Source organism: Molossus molossus, unplaced genomic scaffold (genome assembly GCF_014108415.1).
Source record: "Molossus molossus isolate mMolMol1 unplaced genomic scaffold, mMolMol1.p scaffold_m16_p_20, whole genome shotgun sequence".
Taxonomy (NCBI): Eukaryota; Metazoa; Chordata; class Mammalia; order Chiroptera; family Molossidae; genus Molossus; species Molossus molossus.
In genome coordinates, this window is record NW_023425356.1 from 25,906,462 (window position 1) to 25,922,859 (window position 16,398).

At 42.7% G+C, this 16,398-nt stretch overlaps 1 non-coding gene across 1 annotated transcript; it reads left to right on the plus strand.

Moving 5' to 3' along the window:
• The first annotated feature begins 15,985 nt into the window (after nucleotides 1-15,985).
• LOC118638090 lies at nucleotides 15,986-16,090 on the plus strand. Its single transcript, XR_004961048.1, has one exon. It is a non-coding gene; the product is annotated as a U6 spliceosomal RNA (small nuclear RNA).
• Nucleotides 16,091-16,398: the final 308 nt, after the last annotated feature.

The following is a 16,398-nucleotide window of genomic DNA, read 5'->3' on the forward strand; positions in this document are numbered from 1 at the left end:
CTAACCGCGCAGGACCGCCGGCGGCCTCCGGCTCCGCTCGCCCCGCGCCCGACCGCCGCGCTCTGGCCTGCGCGGCCGCGGGGCTCCGCTCGGGCGCAGGCCGGGAAGGCGGCGGCAGGCCGGCACGGGCGGGCGTCCGGCTCCCGGCGTTGCGGCTGCGCTCGCCTCCTTCCGGGCCCCTTCCCCTCGGGCTCGCCGCTCACTCGGGCGCAGGCCGGGCCAGCCGCCCCCTCCCCGCCCTCCTCCTCCCCCGCGAGCCTTTCTCCTTCCCTCGCTCCAGCGGGGGCGGGGCCGCAGGCTCCTCCTCCTCGCGGCGAGGCCGCCGGCCTTTCCTCTCACGCCGCGGCGGGACCGGCGACGGCGGGCTGCCTGCCTGCCTTTGGCCGCTCCCGCGGCCGCGGTCCCGCCCGCCCGCCGCACGGTGGGCCGGCCCCTCTGCGGGGCCCCTGACTCGGCCCCGCTGCGACCCCTCGCCGCGCGCTCGGGCGGCCCGTCCGCGGCCTAGCTGGTCCCGGGTTCACCGGGATCCGCCGCGTCGCCGCCCCGCCCCGCCCGCGGGCGCCCCAGGCTCCGACTCCGCTTGGTGGCGCGTGCCGCCGCCTTCCTGCCGCTCTCCTTTGGCCGAGGTTCCCCTTTCCTCTGCGTCCAGCCCCGACCGTTGTCCCCGCGCTGCGCTCCAGGCCCCCGCCCGCGTTCCAGGTTTTACCTCTGCATCACCCCGCTCTCCCACCGCCCCCGCTCGCCCCGTCTCCACCTCAGCCTTCCTCTCCGTTTTCCAAAAGGTGCCCGGCCTCCTCCCTGGGGTCCGGAGCTCTGGGGCCGGTTCCTCCCATCTCTGGGGCCCTCCCCTCGTCTAACACCTACCGACATTGGGGAAAGAGACCTTTGCTTGGTTGGTTTGGGCATTTTTTTCTTTATTGTTGAAAATTACAGATGTCCTTTCTTTTTACCCCCATTGACACCTCCTCCTCCGCCCCCTGCACCGCTGTCTGCGTCCGCGGGTAATCATGTGTATGCAAGTTCTTCGGGTAATACAGATGTGTATGTAAGTTCTTCGGGTAATCACATGTGTATGCAAGTTCTTCGGGTAATCCAGATGTGTATGCAAGTTCTTCGGGTAATCACATGTGTATGCAAGTTCTTCGGGTAATCACATGTGTATGTAAGTTCTTCGGGTAATCACATGTGTATGCAAGTTCTTCGGGTAATCACATGTGTATGCAAGTTCTTCGGGTAATCCAGATGTGTATGCAAGTTCTTCGGGTAATCACATGTGTATGCAAGTTCTTCGGGTAATCACATGTGTATGCAAGTTCTTCGGGTAATCACATGTGTATGCAAGTTCTTCGGGTAATCACATGTGTATGCAAGTTCTTCGGGTAATCACATGTGTATGCAAGTTCTTGGGGTAATCCACATGTGTATGCAAGTTCTTGGGGTAATCCACATGTGTATGCAAGTTCTTCGGGTAATCACATGTGTATGTAAGTTCTTCGGGTAATCACATGTGTATGTGAGTTCTTCGGGTAATCACATGTGTATGTGAGTTCTTCGGGTAATCACATGTGTATGTGAGTTCTTGGGGTAATCCAGATGTGTATGTAAGTTCTTGGGGTAATCCAGATGTGTATGCAAGTTCTTCGGGTAATCACATGTGTATGCAAGTTCTTCGGGTAATCCAGATGTGTATGCAAGTTCTTCGGGTAATACAGATGTGTATGCGAGTTCTTCGGGTAATACAGATGTGTATGCGAGTTTTTCGGGTAATCAGATGTGTATGCGAGTTCTTCGGGTAATACAGATGTGTATGCGAGTTCTTCGGGTAATACAGATGTGTATGCGAGTTCTTCGGGTAATCACATGTGTATGCGAGTTCTTCAGGTAATACAGATGTGTATGCGAGTTCTTCGGGTAATACAGATGTGTATGCGAGTTCTTCGGGTAATACAGATGTGTATGCGAGTTCTTCGGGTAATACAGATGTGTATGCGAGTTCTTCGGGTAATACAGATGTGTATGCGAGTTCTTCGGGTAATACAGATGTGTATGCGAGTTCTTCGGGTAATACAGATGTGTATGCGAGTTCTTCGGGTAATACAGATGTGTATGCGAGTTCTTCGGGTAATACAAATGTGTATGCGAGTTCTTCGGGTAATCACATGTGTATGCGAGTTCTTCGGGTAATCACATGTGTATGCGAGTTCTTCGGTAATCACATGTGTATGCGAGTTCTTCGGGTAATACAGATGTGTATGCGAGTTCTTCGGGTAATACAGATGTGTATGCGAGTTCTTCGGGTAATACAGATGTGTATGCGAGTTCTTCGGGTAATCACATGTGTATGCGAGTTCTTCGGGTAATCACATGTGTATGCGAGTTCTTCGGGTAATCACATGTGTATGCGAGTTCTTCGGGTAATACAGATGTGTATGCGAGTTCTTCGGGTAATACAGATGTGTATGCGAGTTCTTCGGGTAATACAGATGTGTATGCGAGTTCTTCGGGTAATACAGATGTGTATGCGAGTTCTTCGGGTAATACAGATGTGTATGCGAGTTCTTCGGGTAATACAGATGTGTATGCGAGTTCTTCGGGTAATACAGATGTGTATGCGAGTTCTTCGGGTAATCACATGTGTATGCGAGTTCTTCGGGTAATACAGATGTGTATGCGAGTTCTTCGGGTAATACAGATGTGTATGCGAGTTCTTCGGGTAATACAGATGTGTATGCGAGTTCTTCGGGTAATCACATGTGTATGCGAGTTCTTCGGGTAATCACATGTGTATGCGAGTTCTTCGGGTAATCACATGTGTATGCGAGTTCTTCGGGTAATACAGATGTGTATGCGAGTTCTTCGGGTAATACAGATGTGTATGCGAGTTCTTCGGGTAATACAGATGTGTATGCGAGTTCTTCGGGTAATACAGATGTGTATGCGAGTTCTTCGGGTAATACAGATGTGTATGCGAGTTCTTCGGGTAATACAGATGTGTATGCGAGTTCTTCGGGTAATACAGATGTGTATGCGAGTTCTTCGGGTAATCACATGTGTATGCGAGTTCTTCGGGTAATCACATGTGTATGCGAGTTCTTCGGGTAATCACATGTGTATGCGAGTTCTTGGGGTAATCCAGATGTGTATGCGAGTTCTTGGGGTAATCCACATGTGTATGCGAGTTCTTGGGGTAATCACATGTGTATGCGAGTTCTTCGGGTAATCACATGTGTATGCGAGTTCTTCGGGTAATCACATGTGTATGCGAGTTCTTCGGGTAATCACATGTGTATGCGAGTTCTTCGGGTAATACATTTGTGTATGTAAGTTAGTTCTTCGGGTAATACAGACGTGTATGTAAGTTCTTCGGGTAATACAGACGTGTGTGCAAGTTCTTCGGGTAATACACACGTGTGTGTAAGTTCTTCAGTGTATCACTTCCTGCCCTCCCTCTGCGGTTTGTCAGTCTGTTCCCCACTTCCAAGGCTCTGGATCTATTCTGTTCATCAGCTTATTTCGTTCATTATATTCCACAAATAAGTAAGATCGGTGATAGATTTGGGCATCTTAATACAGGGCTGTGTGAAGTGTCTTAGGAACTTTATGGAAAAGGCCTTTCAAGGACAATTCTGTTCTCATAACTCCCTCTGGTAGAATCAGTTTCTAGATCTTTCCAAGAAATGTGACGCTAGTGAGAAGGTCCCAAGAAGTAATGGTTAAAAATAATTAATGCAAAAAGGAAATTTTTCATTAGAACTGGGGAGTGATCTTTGTCTTCTTGCTTTTGTAAAATACCTCGTGGGCAGTGGTGTGTTGGCGTGGTCTTCTCCCTTCCACACCACCTTGATTGTTGTTGGATGAAACATGTGTATATATTTACCCACACATTGATGAGCAGCAGAAAGGGAGCTGAGTGAGCACAGCAGTGTTAGACGTGGTGGGTTTGCAAATAGCAAGAAGAAAAAGAAACTAATAAGAATTAGTTGAGGACTTTGAATGATCAGGAGCTTCCCCTAAATGATACCAGGTGCAGGCTGGCAATTAAAAGAAAGACCTGCTGCCGGGCAGTGTTGCTAAGTGGTTGGACATCGACCCATGCACCAAGGGATTCCTGGTCAGGGCACATGCCCAGGTTGTGGGCCAAATCCCCAGTGAGGGGCGTGCAGGAAGCAGCTGATGAATATTCTCTCCAATCCATGTGTCTATCTCTCTCTCCCTCTCCCTTCCTCTCTCTCTAAAATCAATAAAGAAAAAAAAAGACCTGCTGCCTTCATCCTACCTCTGCCAACCACTGTGTTAGAAGCATCACAGTCCAAATTGCTAATGACTTTATTGTTTATTCCCTTCCCATACTACCTACAAAATGATGCTCTCTGATGTGGACAGTTCAGTGGCAATAGACCTACCACTGGTTGCCAAACATTTTCTTATCATGCTTTCTTAATAGATGAAATAACTTACATATATTTTATTATATACCGTATAAATCATGCCCAAGAGTAGAAATATTAAAAGATGGAAAGGAAGATGAAATACATTTTAAAAATTGTATTTTTTTAGTGAAAGTTGATGGCTGTCATAACAAAAAGATACTTGTCAAAGAGGTAGATTCAAATGGAAGAGTGTACCCTTGATTGCATTTATTAAATTATGATACTAATTTCCCAATCTCATTAATCATAATGCAAAGATTTTAAATTTAAATACAACTGTACAGCCGGTATGGCTCAGTGGTTGAGCATCGACCAAGAGGTCACCAGTTCGATTTCCAGTCCGGGCACATGCCCAGATTGTGGGCCCACTCCCAAGTGGGGGGCATGCAGGAGACAGCCCGTCGATATTCTCTTTCATCCAAGTTTCCATCTCTCCCTCTCCCTCTGTCTCTCTGACATCAATGAAGAAAAAATTGAAATTGAAATACAACTAGTAAATTTACATCTTAAATCAATCAAGTCCTTTATGAATGATCGGAAGGTGTTGCATTTTATACTTTGTTGTTTTATGGTTTTGTTTTGTTTTTAGTGGTTGAAATGAAAGCACAAACTAATTTTATGGTGTAATTGTACACCATATGTTTTATACATTTTTTAATTAATTAATTTTTGTTACAGATCTTTCTCCTTTTCCCCTCATTGACACCATCCTCCCACCCTGTCCCCAGCTTTGTTGTCTACGTCCATTGGCTATGCATAAATGCATATAAGCTCTGTGGTTTATCTCTCCCCCCACCGCCACCCCTTTTTCTGAAGTTTGTCAGTCTGTACCCTACTTCTATGTCTCTGGGTCTATTTTGTTCATCAGTTTGTTTAGTTCATTATATTCCACAAATAAGTGAGATCATGTGATATTTGTCTTTCTCTGCTTGGCTTGTTTCGCTTACCATAATACTCTCCAGGTCCCTTCATGTCGTCTCAAAGGATAAGAGATCTTTCTTTCTTACAGCTGCATAGTATTCCATTGTGTATAGGTACCACAGCTTTTTTATCCACTCATCATCTACTGATGGACACGTGGGCTGTTTCCAGATCTTAGCTATTGTAAATAGTGCTGCTTCGAACATGGGGGTACATATATTCTTTTGATTGGTGTTTCAGGCTTCTTAGGGTATATTCCTAGAAGTGGGATCACTGGGTCAAATGGCAATTCAACACCAGTCTGCATTCCCACCAGCAGTGTACTAGAGTCCCCTTTTTCCCACACCCACACCCTCGCCAGCACTTGTTGTTTGATGATTTGTTGATGGCGGCCATTCTGACAGGTGTGAGGTGATAACTCATTGTTGTTTTGATTTGGCATTTTATATTTTTAACAAATGGGTCCAAACCCACTAAACTAATAAGCTTTATTCAGATTTTAAAAACATTTAAAAATTCTATATCCTAGTTTTCTAAATGTGCAGACAAAAGTTTTTATAGGTGAAACACATTGTTTTTTTAATTTTGTTGTTAATCCTCACTCGATCTTTTTCCACTGATTTTTATTTTATTTATTTTATTTTTTAATCCTCACCTTTGAGGATATTTTTCCATTGATTCTTTCAGATAGAGTGAGAGGGGAGGAGAGACAGAGAGAGAGAAACATCAATGTGAGAGAGACACATGGATTGGTTGCCTCCTGCACGACCCTGACCGGCGCCAGGAATCAAAACTGCAACCCAGGTATGTGCCCTTGACCAGAGTTGAACCTGAGACCCTGCAGTCCGCAGGCTGATGCTCGAACCACTGAGCCAAACCAGCCAGGTTGAAACACATTGTTTTTGGTAATAATAAACATCACAATATTAGAACCATTTCCAGTCATGCATTTTCAAAATGATTTTTCCATAAGCATAAGTTTCTTTAGAAAAGCAATGACTTTCTCACTCATTAACAGACTGTCATCTTCACCTTTAAGGAACAGATTATGTGGATTTTAGTTGTTTGTTTTTGTTTTTGAAAATAAGTGCAAGATAGTAAACTCTTGCCAGCCATTTCTTATCATAGAACATTGTAAAATAAAAATGTGTATCTCCTCTATACTCAGTATCTCTTTTTAGGTCTTTCCCCAGGAGATAACCAATTAATTTCTGTAGAACAAAGATTATCATGGTCATTATCCTTCTCTTTACTAAGAAATATAAAGTTTGTAGCAATTGACGGCCTTATTTTTGTCCAGTGGATGGCATTCATTATGAAGAAAATGAATGTCTGAACTGTGCGTGGCATTTCCACTGGTCCCTGGAAAAGTCTCACATACTGCATGAGACAGACAGCTTCTGAAATAGTGACCCAGTAATAGAGCTAGGTTAATCGACATGTTAAAGATTAGTATTAATAAAGCTTAAATAATTATCTTTGCTATAGTGAAATACTATTGTGAATAAATTCTTAAATACTTTTCTCATGAACATGAGTGCATTTCTTTGTACACTCTGCTTTGAAGACTATAGAGATGGGCTGGCTTTAGCAGGATAGAGCTCCCTGAAGTTAGCTGGCTCGGTAAGCGAACTGCAAATCTCAATTTAGAGGGAAATAAATTTGTGCCCGACACAAACTATGTTGTAGGACTCTCACAGCAGCTATTGGTCAATGGAAAGGGCACTAGACTAGAAGTCCAAAGAATTGAGTGAGTTTGTTTTGAGTTGTATCCTCTTCTAGCTTATTACCTAAGGATTAAATAAGATCAAGCATGGACTCTGTAAACCAGAGAGTTCTGGTCAGGAAAATCAGGATAAGTGTCAAGAAGTGACATTTCAATTGACATAGTCCTTTTAACTTTTTCCCACAGAACTCTATTAATAAATGAATCCTTTTCTCTGCCCAACATCCTGTGGGATAGGTAGGGAATTGATTGTCATGGTCATTAGTTATATGAAGTTCATTTACACTCAAGGAAACAATGGCAAAGAAGGATTTGGGGTGATTTGCATGAAATCTCATTAATTGATAGAACTCATACCTCCTCATTTTTAGGTGTGAGAAGAAAAAACAGGTATGGTCAGCTTTTATTTGCTGAGACAGATTCTAGAAACTGAATATTTAATTGAATAGCTGAGGGACAGCTGTGCTGTACTGGAATGTTTCACGCTATGAGTTCTAGAGAAGCAGCTTCTATGGGCAGACATCCCCAGCCCCAAACACATGCATTTTCTAGAAAGATGGACTCCAGGTTGCATTTATCCAATCATTCTTCTGACATGCTGTTAGGAAACGCCTAGCAAAATGAAGTCGCCACTGGAGGAATAGTGCCATTGTTTGTCGGAGATTCCTCACCTTCTTTAACCTTTAACAATTGGAAAGATGATGTGGAGAGGTTTGCTTAATTAAAGTATTGTTTAGTTCTAAGGCTGAGAACACTTTGTGGTTTATTGTTTAGCTGATTTTGATTTCTCTAGAATGCTTCTGGGTAGCCAGAATAATCAATATTAAGCCTGTGTTACAGATATTATTTTATTGTCACTCAGAATATTCAACATGTTGAGTTCCCAATAAAATTTGAATATGAAGTACAGGCATACCCTTTTTAAAAATTTTTATTGATTTTAGAGAGAGAGAAAGGGACACAAACATCGATGAGAGAGAACATTGATCAGCCGCCTCCTGCATGCCCCCCACCGGGGATTTGGCCCACAACCTGGACATGGGCCCTGATAAAAAACCAAACCATGACCTCTTGGTGCATGGGTCCAACGCTCAACCACTGAGCCACACTGGCTGGGCTGGACATACCTTGTTTTATTGTACCATGCTTTATTGCATTTCACAGATACTGCTTTTTTATTTTAGAAATTCAGGACAAGATCCTCGACCAGCAAAAAAAAAGATTAGGACTTGCTAAAGGCTCAGATGATGGTTAACATTTTTAAGCCATAAAATGTTTTTACTTTTTTGTGTCTTTTTAAAACAAATTATCTTTATTGTTGACATTGCTTTTTTAGACATAATGCTATTGCACACTTAGACTACAGTAGAGTATAAACATAATTTTTATGTGCACTGGGAAACCAAACAAGTAATGTGACTCACTTTATTGTGATAGTCACTTTAGTGCAGTGTTCTGGAACTGAACTCTCAATATATCTGAGGCATGCCTGTAATGATAATACCCAAAACATATATAGTGCTTCCTATGTAAATACTGTTCTCAATAATCTGCAAGTATTCACCATTAGATCATCTCAGCAACCTTCTGAGGTAGTTATTATGAGCCCCATTTTCAGATGGGAAACAGAGGCCCAGAGAAGTACAATAACTTGCCTAGGGTCACAGAGCTGGGAACCCAGGCGGTCTGGTCCCAGAGTCTGTGCTTAACTGTCAACGGTACTGCCTCTGTGTTACAGGCACTATATCAAGCACTGGGAGAAAAAGATAGAACCAGAGAACAGTGCATAGGCAGAACCTTTTCAGAAAGATGAAGAGGTACAGGGCTTATTGAGGAGAAACTGGGGCCGGTGGAGCTAGAAGTCAAGTCAGCGGTTTAACTCTTCAGCCCTCCAGAGAGTAATTTTTCCCATGGTGCAGTCACCAGCAAATCTTAATGTAGGGTTCTCAGTTCTTTGTCTTCCTTCTCAGTGTCCCTTGAGATATTACCCCCAGAAATTTGTCCGTCCCCTCACCACTTTTGAGAATCTCAAGGAAATTCCAGAGAAGGGGCTTCTCATCGTAACTCCCATTGAGGGGAGGACTGCATTGTCTGACCGGTCACTTTAGCCTCCCAAGCTTGGTACCTTCCTGCCTGTTGTTACCTTAGAAACCAACTCTCTCCCATCAACACACTTAGTAAGTCACACAAATTGAATAACGGGTGGCAAGACAATGAAAATGTGTGAAAGAAAACCAGTTTTAGATTGAAGGTTCATATTTTTGAAAGTTTGGTGTGTATCTGTGTCATTTTTCCCCCTCCAAATAAGAAAAAGTTCCCGGGATCAAATGTGAAATAGAAAAAAAGGTTAAATGCCAAAGGGACAATTAAAAAAACTACAAAACTGCCCGGTCGGTGTGGCTCAGTGGTTGAGCATCGACCCATGCACCAAGAGGTCGTCGGTTCAATTCCCAGTCAGGACACATGCCCAGGTTGTGGGCCCAATCCCCAGTGAGGGGCATGCAGGAGGCAGCCAATTGATGTTCTTTCCCATTGATGTTCTCTCTCATCGATATTTCTATTTCTCTCTTCTTCTCCCTTCCTCTCTCTCTAAGGTCAATAAAGAAAAACGAAACAAAACAAAAAACCCAAAAACTACAAAACTACCGGAAGCCTGCTTTAAAAACTGAAAAAAAAATTTTTTTTTTTTCAAATCTTTATTGTTGGATATAAAATGTATTACAGATGTTCCACATTTTCTCCCCATTGACCCCCTCCTCCCCCCTCCCGCCCCCCTCCCACCTTTTCCCACACTATTGTCTGTGTCCATTGGTTATGCATATAAGTTCTTTGGTTTATTCCTTCCCACCCCCCCAACCCCTTTCCCTTTGAGGTTTGTCAGTCTAGCAATGAATTTGTGCTTCTTAATCCCTTCACCTTTTTCACCCATTCCCCACCCCCCCTCCCAACTGGCAACCAACAAAATGTTCTCTGTATCTATGAGAATGTTTCTGTTCTACCTGTTCATTTTGCTTGTACATTCCATTGTTGATAGATATGTATTCATTGCCATTTTGTTTGTTCATACATTTTATCTTTTTCTTCAAAAAGACCCTTCATCATTTCATATAATAACCGCTTGGTAGTGATGAACTCCTTTAACTTTTTCTTGTCTGGGAAAGTTTTTATATGTCCATCGATTCTAAATGACAGCTTTGCAGGATAGAGTAATCTTGGTTGTAGGTTCTTGCTTTTCATCACTCTGAATATTTCTTGCCACTCCCTTCTGGCCTGCAAAGTTTCTTTTGAGAAATCAGCTGACAGCCTAATGGGAACTCCTTTGTAGGTAACTAGCTGTCTTTCTCTTGCTGCTTTTAAGATTCTCTCTTTGTCTTGAACCTTTTGCATTTTGATGATGATGTGTCTTGGTGTGGGCCTCTTGGGGTTCATCTAGTTTGGGACTCTCTGTGCTTCCTGGACTTGTATGTCTGTTTCCTTCACCAACTTAGGAAAGTTTTCTGCCATTATTGTTTCAAACAAGTTTTCGATTTCTTGTTCTCGCTTTTCTCCTTCTGGCACCCCCAAGATGCGAATGTTGGCACGCTTGAAGTTGTCCCAGAGGCTCCTTACACTATCCTCATTTTTTTGGATTCTTTTTTCTTTTTGCTGTTCTGATTGGGCATTTTTTGCTTCCTTATATTCCAAATCGATGGTTTGCTCCTTGGATTTACGTACTCTATTATTGAAGCTGTGTAAATTATTCTTTATTTCAGTTAATGCCTCCTTCAATTCTGTGTATCCATGATTTCTAACTGGTACTTTTGTATGCTCTTGAGGCCCTCCCTAAGTTCACTGAGGTTCTCACTAAGTTCATTGAGCATCCTTATAAGCAGTATTTTGAACTCAGTATCTGTTAGGTTGCTCATCTCCTTTTCGCTTAGTTCTTTTCTTGGGGTTTTGTTCTGTTCTTTCATTTGGGACTTGTTTCTTTGTCTCCTCATTTTGGCTGCCTCCCTGTGTTTGTTTCAGTGTATTACTTAATGAGAGGTATGGGGCTTGCTGAGACCAGATGCTGCTCGTTTGAAAGAATTTAGGAAAAACTGAAGCAGGATCCAAGACAGGCCAATCCTATGGTTAAGCAAGTGGCAACAGCTTGGGTGGGCTTGAAAGTTGGGTAGGGTGGGGCGGGGCCTCAGGGAGTCACCAGGGCGGGGCTACCAGTGTGAGCCAGGTTGCTGGAGTCCCAGATATGGCGACTGTCTGCCGCCCCCGGAAGGGCTCACCAAAGGAACAAAGGCCTCTGACAGCACGTTTGTCCCCGAGGAAGCCCCCTCTCCAGCCCTCGCTCCAGTGCCAAACAGCTCAGTCCTTCCCTGTATGTCTCTGGTGCCCCTCGAGCAGCCTCCCCTCCAAGCTTAGAGGGAGAGAGTCCAATAAGTCCGTGTGCGGGCCCTTTAAGGAGCTGCCTGGGGCTCCAGCTGCTTCAGCTTCCCTGAGCCTCAGTTCCCGCTGGTTTTTCCAGCCAGAAGTTATGGGGACTTCTCTTCCTGGCACTGGAACCCTGAGCGGGGCACCTGGTGTGGGACGGGGACCCCTCAGTCCTCAGGAAGGACCTTCCCAGCGCGGGAGCCTCCTGATTTTTATCCACCACACGTGGGTGTTGGACCAGCCGTCGTGCTGCCTCCGCTGCCTCCGCCGCCACCCCGCCCCTCGCGTCTCCGCCCCTCCTACCTGTCTGGATGTGGCTGTTGCTTTAATTTCATAGTTGTAGGACTTCCATTCAGCTTGATTCCAGGCGGTTTTGAATGATGGTTGTTCTGTAGTAGTTGTAGCTTTGGTGTGGTTGTGGGAGGACACGATACCGCACTTACCTATGCCGCCATCTTGACCGGAAGTCTCGAAAAAAAAATTTGTTAATTAAAAAATATATATTGACATACAATAAATTACACACATTTAATATGTACAACTTGATAAATTTGGACATGTATATACACAGGAAACAATCACCACAATCAAGATAATGATTTCATTTACTCTTGCTTTTTTCTAATTCTTCCCTCCCACTCCTTCCCACTGGACCCCCTTATCCCTCTTAGTCCCTGGGCAGTCACTGATCTGCTTTTTTATTTTTATAGATTAGTGTGCCTATTTTAGAATTTTATATAAATGAAATAAGTATGTATTCTTTTTTGTATGACTTTTACTCAGATTCATCTATGTTGTTGAGTATAACAATTTACTGCTGAATGGTATTTAAAAATTTTTCAATTTCTAATTGCTTACTGCTAAGACATAGAAATACGGTTATTTTTGTATATTGATTGTGTATCCTGTGGTTTTGCTAAACCCGCTTATTAATTCTAGTAGGTATTTTATAGATTTCATCAGATGTGTTTATATAGATGATCAGGTTGTCTGATAATGAAGACAGTTTTACTCCTCCTTTTTCAATATACATTTCTTTTTCTTGTTTTATTGTACTAGCCAGAACTCCAGGGCAATGTTGCAAACAAGAGCAAGCATCCACGTCTTCTTTCTTATCTTAGAAGGAAAGCATTTGTATTTTTTTCCCCCTCATTTGAGGATATTTTTCCATTGTTTTTTAGATAGAGTGGAAGAGAGGGAGGGACAGAGAGAGAGAAACATTGATTTAGGAGAGACACATGACTGTTTGCCTCCTACACAACCCCAACAAGGGGCAGGGATTGAACCTGCAACCCAGGTATGTGCCCTTGACTGGGAATCAAACCTGAGACCCTTTGGTCTGTGGGCCAAACTGTCTAGGCAGCATTTGTATTTTTTGCCATTAAATATGGTGTTATCTGCAGGTTATTCATAGGTACTTTTCTGTTAGATTGTGGAAGTTCCCATCTATTCCTAGTGTGCTAAAAGGTTTTTATTATTATTGTTGTTGTTAAATGAGATACTTGTGTTTTATCAAAATTTTTTTTTTCTGGATTGATTGGGGTGGTCATGTGGTTTTTCTTCTTTAGTCTGTTGATATTGTAGGGTTTCAGTGTTGAATTAGCTTTGGACTTCTGGGATTAATGCCACTTGGTTGTGATGCATTAAACTTTATATATTGTTTTATTTGATTTGCTAAAATTTTTAAAGAATTGTTACATCTATGTTCATTACGCTTCATTTTTCTTTTTTGTAATGTCCTTGTCTGGTTTTGAGTAATGCTGGCTTCATAGAATGAGTTGGAAAGAATTTCCTCCTCTTAAATTTTCTGGAAGAGTTTGTGTGGAATTGGCATTATTTCTTCTTTAAATGTTTTGTAGCATACCTCCAATGAAGCCATTTGGAGGAATTTTCTTTGTGGGAAAGTTTTTAACAACAAAATCAATCTTTTTAAAAAATGTTTTTATTAACTTATTTTAGAGAGAGAGGAAGGGAGAGAGAGATAGAAACATCGATGTGAGAGAGATACATTGATTGGCTGCCTCCTGCACACCCGCTACTGGGGAATGAACCCACAACCCAAGCATGTGACCTGATTGGGAATCGAACTGGGACCTCCCAGTCCATGGGACAATGCTCAGTCCACTGAGCCATACCAGCTGGGCTAGAGGAGACTTTTAAAAGATATGTTTCTATTGATGAGAGAGAAAAACATTGATAGGTTGCCTCCCACATGCACCCCAACTGGATTGAACGCACAAGGAATTGAACCAGCAACCTTTTGGGGCATAGGACAATGCTCAACCAACTGGGTCATACCAGCCAGGGCTGCTTCATGTATTTTTTAACTCTGTTGTTCGATACCTACCTAAATGATTAGGATTTTTATGTTCTCTTTTTAAAAATTATTTTTATTTTTTAATTTTTATTAATTTTTAAAACAGAAGAGAATGGAACATTTTATTTATTTATTTGTTTGTTTGTTTTTGGTTAATCCTCACCTGAGGAGATTTTCCCATTGATTTTTAGATAAAGTGGAAGGGGGGAGGGGGGGAGAGAGAGAGAGAGAGAAAGAGAGAGAGAGAGAGAGAGAGAGAGAGAGAGACATCACACATTGATTGGTTGCCTCCCACATGACTCTGATCAGGGCCAGGGATCAAACTTGCAACCCAGGTACATGCCCTTGACCAGGAATCAAACCTGAGATACTTCGGTCCTCGGGCCGACATTTTAACCACTGAGTCAAACTGGCCAGAGCTTGAGTTAATTTTTATATATAATTTTAGGTAAGAGTTCACCTTCATTCTTTTGCTTGCGGATATCCAGTTTTCCCGACACTGTTTGTTGAAAAAAATCATCCTTTCCCCATTGATTTGCGTTGAAACCCTCTTGAAAATAAATGGAAAAAAATACATATATTTGTGCCAGCCAAGATGATGGCATTGGTAAATGCAGTATTTGCCTCCTCCCATACCCACATCAAAATTACAACTATACTACAGAACAACCATTGTTCAGAACTGCCTTAAATTGAGCTGAATGGAAGTCTTAAAACTACAAAATTAAAGAAGCCACATTGAAACTGTTTATGCCTGGTGGCCCCAGGCAGAAACAGGCAGTGGCTGACTTTGGCCTGCACCTCCTGGGAGGCCCCAGAGCCAGTGCACTCAGTGGAGAGCTTCAGACCACGCTGAAGCACCATCACCCAAATACCTCCATAAGTGACACACTCAAGGGCAGACTTAGCAGGTACCAGAACCCTGCTAAAGTAAGTCCTCTCTGTATGGTGGGCCCCTGCAAGGTGATCCTCCAAGGTGTTTAGAGATTGGTGGTCAATGGTCACAGCCAGTCCTTACAGCTGATTGGCCTGGATAAATCACATGCCATTAACATACCAACAGCAATCAACTCTCAACTAACTACACAGGAGGGTATACAGCCCACACAGGGAGCACACCTTGAGTGCCCAGCTTGGGTGATCAGGAAGGCTGTGCCACTGGATCCTACAGGACAACTACTACATTCGGCCACCCTATCAAGCCTGGATGATGTAGCAGCTCTAATACATAGAAACAAACACAAGGAGACGGCCAAAATGAGGAGATGAAGAAACATGGCTCAAATAAAAGAACAGAACAAAACTCCAAAAAAAGAATTAAACAAACTGGAGACAATCTACTAGATACAGAGGTCAAAACACTGGTTATAAAGATGCTCAAAGAACTTGGTGAGGACCTCAAGAGCATCAAAAAGAACCAGTCAGAAATTAAGGATACACTAACTGAAATAAAGAATAATTTACAGGGAATCAGCAGTGGAGTAGATGAAGCTGAGAATCAAATCAGTGATTTGGAAGATAAGGAAGCAAAAAACACCCAATCAGAACAGCAAAAAAAAAAAAAAAATGAGGATAGTGTAAGAAGCCTCTGGGACAACTTCAAGGGTATCAACATTTGCATCATGGGGGTACTGGAAGGAGAAGAAAGAGAGCAAGAAATTGAAAACCTATTTAAAAAAAAAAATGACAGAAAATTTTTTTAACTTGGTAAAAGAAACAGATATACAAGTCCAGAAAGCATAGAGAGTCCCAAACAAGATGAAACTAAAGAGGCCCACACCAAGATACATCATAATTAAAGCACAAAAGTTTAAAGACAAAGAGAGACTCTTAAAAGCAGTAAGAGAAAAGCAGTTAGTTACCTATAAGGGCACTCCCATAAGACTGTCAGCTGATTTCTCTAAAGAAACTTTGCAGCCTAGAAGGGAGTGACAAGAAATATTCAAAGTGATGAAAAGCAAGGAACAACAACCAAGATTGTCCTGCAAAGCTATCATTTTGAATCGATGGACATGTAAAGAGCTTCCCAGACATGAAAAAGTGAAAGGAGTTCAGCACCACCAAATCAGTATTATATGAAATGTTAAAGGGTCTTCTTGAAAAAGAAGAAGATAAAAACCATGAACAATAAAATGGCAATAAATGCATATCTGTCAACAATTGAATCTACAAACAAAATCTATAGCTCGCTTCGGCAGCACATATACTAAAATTGGAACGATACAGAGAAGATTAGCATGGCCCCTGCGCAAGGATGACACGCAAATTCGTGAAGCGTTCCATATTTTTAAATAGACACCTCTCCAAACAGGACATAAAAATGGCTAAGAAACATATGAAGAAATGCTCATCATCACTAATCATCAGAGAGATGCAAATCAAAACAACAATGAGGTATTACCTCACACCTGTCAGAATGGCCGCCATCAACAAATCATCAAACAACAGGTGTTGGCGAGGGTGTGGAGAAAAGGGGACTATAGTACACTGCTGGTGGGAATGCAGACTGGTGCAGCCACTATGGAAAACAATATGGTGTCACCTCAAAAAATTAAAAATTGATCTTCCATTTGACCCAGTGATCCCACTTCTAGGAA